Source organism: Lytechinus variegatus, chromosome 3 (genome assembly GCF_018143015.1).
Source record: "Lytechinus variegatus isolate NC3 chromosome 3, Lvar_3.0, whole genome shotgun sequence".
Lineage (NCBI taxonomy): Eukaryota > Metazoa > Echinodermata > Echinoidea > Temnopleuroida > Toxopneustidae > Lytechinus > Lytechinus variegatus.
In genome coordinates, this window is record NC_054742.1 from 3963194 (window position 1) to 3969237 (window position 6044).

The following is a 6044-nucleotide window of genomic DNA, read 5'->3' on the forward strand; positions in this document are numbered from 1 at the left end:
ACTAAACTAGTACCGGGTGACTGTCGATTCAGACTGATTAAGACAGTATTATACTGTCAGTATAACTCTTCAATAAACTATTAAGTCGAGTATCTGGAAGGCTTATTTGTACAATCTTTGTTTTTAGGTCATTAAACTTATAAGCATACAGTATTTATCTCATTGTATTATATTTTAAATTATTTTAACCATTACTGTGCCACTGTGTTTAGACCATGTTTTGTATTGTTTTGCGAAAGTGGTTAATATACTGAACTGAATATCAATTTGAATGTACTTGATGTGGAAGAGGTTCATCGTGGGGAAGGATTGAGTAGAAGAAATTTTATTGTCTCACGATGTAACAAACGTAGTGTACTTGAATGTATTTGTTGTTTTGAAAGAATTCGAATATAAAATTACCATCTTACTATGATGAAAAATACATATTTATGATTTAACTACTTCATTAGAACAGTAGTCCTAAATGGTTGATTTTGAAGAGTTTCTTTTCTATATCATATTGCTGTCAATGCAGAGTTGAAGTTGAACTGTATACACTCTTAAAAAAATCAGAAATTTTCTCTGTTTCATAGAAGCAGGAAAGGGTTCTAAACAGTCCCTTAGAATCACTTTTGCTTCTACAAGGTATCCTGTAAAGGGGTACTCTATAGGCTGAAAATAATATAGTTTAAACAGATAAAGGAGAATCAGACAAAAAAATACGGAAAATTTGATCAAAATCGGTCAAAAAGTAACAAAGTTATGACATTTTAAAGGTTTGCATTATTTCGGTGGATCCCAGCAACTGGAGACAGTTTTCAGAACTGAAGTGGCTACCCTGGGTAAATATACTTATGTTATTATTATCATTATTATGCATGTAGTCATAAATATTCAAGGAGCAAGTGGATGATGTCGTTTCTTCATCATTATGAAATGATGTTTATTCAAAAGTTTTCTCCCAAGAACTAAAAATGTTGGATTGACAACTGAACTAATGCATTAGATATTCATTGCTGCAACTTATTTTATCATAAGAGAGACATGTTATTCACACTTGAAAAATATGAAAAAAATGAAATAATTATGATGTCATGTACTAACAGAAAAAGAAAAGTGGAGATAACATCATCAGCCCATCTAATATATACTTATGACGACGCGCTTCACAAAATATTGCTATTCTTTAAAATTCAATAACTTCGTTATTTGTAATAAAAATTTTCATCATTTTGCTCGGTGAATTTTCATTTATTTAGATTTATGACGCATTTTGTTCTTTAACATATACGGAATTATTGATGGTGTAAAGAATCCAGTACAAATTTGGCAAGGTTCTCCACACCAAGAACCCCATATAAAGTGTTTAAAGAACCTTAAAGGGTTCTGTTTATAAACATTTTCAGCTTCTTTGAAGAGCAAATGTGTGGCAAATAAAGGTTCTAATAAGCATGGTTTATTACTGAGGGAGTATTATGAATGATTGAATGAATCTTTATTTTGTTTCAGTTCCGATATCAAACAACAACGATAACAACAGTAAATTATTGCGATACAAGTAAATAGCAAAGACCAAAAGTAAATAATTACAGGATCATATACATAATACATTAAATACTTTTTTTGAACATTAGTAACGCCCATGAGAAGAGATGGAAATGAAAAGTGGTGACCTACTAAGAAGCTTAGCTTGTGGGCCACATAGGCCACATGTTAAAAACTTACATTAGCAATCATTTCAGATATGCATGCACTTGTTTCTGTTCAGAAATGAACACCGGACTGGATCAATGTCAGAATTCATGTTTGCTGAAGGCCCACATCCTATGAATTTCATTAATGAAATAGACATGCAACATTGTCAAATTCACAAATCGTGGGTGATAAATATGTTAAATGTTTCTACAACCGAAGTAATAAATGTGCAAAAAACGAGCAGAATGAAAGTTAAGATGTCATTTGCATTTGAAGTAAATGGAGAAAGCTGAATTGCCCCATTCTTGATGATGGAAATATTCAAATCTCTCCCCCCCCCCCGGGGGAAATAAAACTTTGTTCCACAGGACAATGCGGAGAAAATTAGAATATTTCATAAAATGAAATACAAAAGAAATAGTGAGTGAGTGATGTCATCAGTTCCCTCATTTGCATAAGAACCGGTGTGTGCATAATTATATCTGTTTTGTGAAATTAAGCGAAACTTGAAAATATCATAACTTTCTTATTTTACATCGGATTTTGATGAGCATTATGCTAATTGGATTTTTCTCTTTTTATTCAAATCAGCTTGTTGTTGATGTGGACTTGTCCTCTAAGGACCATGGTTTCCCATTTTCAGTTATAGTACATCCTGTTAACGATTATTTAAAAAAAACTTGCTTGAATGTCCCTTTTCTGGTCAGTTGATAAAATAATTTAGTTGCGCTTTGTGCTCAAATCATGTGTATGAACAAGTGTGTTTATAATTCAAGCTGTAGCGGTATCGAAGGGGAAGGGGGGGGGGCAATGATCCTAACTCGGGAACACATATGTGTTCCCAAGTTAGGATCATTGCCTCCCCCTCCCCGTGCACTTTCCCCCTAGACATTTTGAAAACTGACGAAATTGTATACAATTTCTTCAGTTTTGCTCTAGTGAGCATTTCAACTCAAGCTGTAAAGCAAGGGCGGATCCAGCTTCCGCCAATCGGGGGGGGGGGGGGACGAAATTCTTTTCACCCATACTTTCCCTGAACGGCCGCTCAAATTTGATTTTTGTTTGTTTCTTTGAAGGGGTTTTCCCAGTGGTGTAATGAGCCAAAAAATTTGAGGGGCTCGATGCGGCGTATTAATTGCGCAAAAATTAATAAGAAGTTGCGAGCGAGCAAATTTTTGACATTTTATTACAAAAATCAAAGTTTGTGATTATTTTTACATAACATTGGGGGAAATTGGCCTATATATATTTCTTATCACTTTCTTTTTCTCTTTTTTTTCTTGGTCGTAAAAATTGGGGGGGGGGGCAAATCGCCCATGTCCTAAAAAAAATTTGTAGCTTATTCTTATAAAACAACATAAAAATGTGATAATTTCACACAAAGCCATATTTAGATAGTGCAAGCGCGAAGCACGAGCTAAACACTTTGGGAGTTTGCATTTTGTCCTGAAAATTGAACATTTTTGTAAACCTGAACAAGATGTGTAAGTAACTGAGCGCGAAGCGCGAGCAGAATTTTTTAATACGGATTCTGACTTGGTCGAAAAGGGACCTGGTAGGGACATTTTGCAGTTAGCCAATAAGACGATACATATTGTAACTATTAAATGCGAGTGCGAAGCTCGAGCTGAAAATGTTTGATATTCCGACCTAAAAAATTGACATTCTATGCACTTATTGTAATCATTAACGGTATAGATGAATAACCAACTTGAATAAGACAACTACTGAGCGCCTAATTCATGCGTTTGTTATGTGCCATTTGTAATAGCTTGCTTTTTGGCCTTCCGTCTCGTCAAATTCAAAGATTACAGCTCGTTCAAAATTCAGCAGCGCGACTCGTAACACGAACAAAGAAACATGAACCAATTTCCCCAGTCTTAAAAAACTTTTGGCTACCTATCCAATCCTGCATACACTACAAAGTACTTCTATTCGCCTACCAATGTTTCCATCTGTTTGCTCCATTGTATCTCATTGAACTGTTAACACCATATAAACCTGACAGAATACTACGTTCAAGTAAAAAGTCATCAGTACAGGTCCCACATACTGTGACAAAGTCATATGGGGAAAGATCATTTTCACATGCAGCTGCTATTTTATGGAATAATCTGCCAGAATATCTTAGAAATATACAACCATACGAAAAGTTTAGAAATAGCTTGAAAACACATTTATTCACCATTTTGTAAACAATTAATGTAAGAACTCAGTGCTCTCCCCTCCATCTCCACTCCTTTTGTAAAAAGCGCTTAGAGACATGAAACTTTGCTTATGTATTTTACGCTATACAAAAACGTTTCATTGTTATTATTATAACCAAACAATTTATTGATGCGATCGCGGAGCGTGACCTAAAAAAAAGAAGAAATTTCAGACCTAAAAATGGGACACCCTATTCATGTTTTGTAAATCATGAAAAAGGATGGGTAATTTTGTATCTTCCTACGTTAATGATGCAAATTTGTAATGTTCTGATCTGAAACTGGATAATTTTAGCACGTTTGAATAAAGATCAAGATAGCTGCGTATTTTAATAAAAATGTGTGCGCGTGTTTTAGAGTTAGACAGAATCTGGGCATTTTGAATATATTTTATGTTTTATCATGAAAATCAATAATGCAAGTGCGAAGCGCGAGCGGAAATATTTGATCCGGTATGAAAGGGTGAATTAAGCACTGTGTAGGGAATTGTGAAGTGGATGTGTGGATCTCACCGTCTCGCAACCATGATTGGTTGGTGTTGGAGTTGAGTTGGCGCTCTTGCGCCAGGTCGTTTCCGAAGGGTTAGTCGACGTAGTCTAACCTGTCACATAGCGAGGTGCAATATTAAATTTATGATTAGTTACCTCCATCCACCATTAAATTGTGCGTACTTCATCAGGGGCGGATCCAGCTTTCGCCAATGGGGGGGGGGCGAAAATATTTTCATTAACATTTTTCTCGATTGACCGCTATAATCTGATTTTTTTTCTGGGGGTAGTCCTAATTAAAGACTAAAGTATGTTGTTTTATTGTTATAAACAAGATAAGGTATCTCATGTGGTCTTAATATATAATGCAAGCGCGAAGCGCGAGCTCAAATTCTTTGATATTTTTTGTCCTTACACCTGAAGATTCTATAGAGATTTTATAATCATGAAAAAAGATAAGTATCCAGCTAAACAATGCGAGCGCGAAGCTCGAGCCGAAATTTTGCTATAACAACGTGAAAAGGGACTCAATTAGGACTGTTTTTAGTGATTAATGAATAGGATAAAAAGTATCACCAATTAAATAATGAGAGTGTGAAGCGCGAGCTCAATATATTATGATATTCCGACCTGAAAACTGGACAGTCTAAGTTAGACTGTCCAGTTTTCAGGTCAAGTGCGTTTTTATTCAAATAAAGAACAAGCTGTGTGTCTCAAACTATTAAATGCGAGCGCGAAGCACGAACTTAATTTTTCGATATACTGACATGATAAAGGAGCATTTTGACAAATTTTGGTAAGAATTTTCAAAGAGGATAGGTAACTCACCAATCAAAAAAATTTTTGATACATATAAACAATTTGTAAAAACAAACAAAATAATGAAAGCTTGATGTGCGAGCTAAAATGTTGTGTGAAAATTGATTTGAGAACTGGATATATAAGTGCCATTTAATCCTCTTGAATGGGATTCATTACACAGGCAATGCGAGCGCGAACAGCGAGCGAAAATTTTGATATAAAGTATAGTCCAATTCTTCCCCTCACCTTTTTCTTGTTTCCTTTCGGGGTCGGGCCGGCCGTTACGAGGCTGTAAATTACACATCATGGGTATGATACTCTTTCTTACTATTCTTTCTGTTTTTCATAGTTTCTATCAAGTTAAAGAGTACACCTTTTTTCTGCAGGATGTCAAAAAATAGGGGGGGGGGCCGGGGCCGACTCGGCCCCCTCCTGGATCCGCGCCTGTTCATAGTATGCAAACTTATTCATATATGAGAAGCTAGGTCGAAGCTCAATTTTAGTAGTCTAAGAATTAACATCACTAATAATAATTATAATCATCAGAACGAAAGGAAAAGAGAGGGAGAGATGGAGAGAGATTAGTGGAATATTCGAATCTCTTTGTTTTTCCCCCATATTCAGGATGACTTTATAATCTGCATAATGTTGCTAGATCTAATATTGGCTTGTTCTGTCATCCAAAACACATGTTAAAGCTCTGCAGAAAAAAAAAGATATATCATTTTTCAGAAACTTATTCGATGTTAATAATTTAGCGTTTAGTTTTACATTTTTAAAATTGAAAAAAGCATTTCCTGCTCATTGGCTTGAAAAAATAAGTAAAATGAAAGAAAAACAAAACGATTCACCAGAACAAGAAGAAATCGAT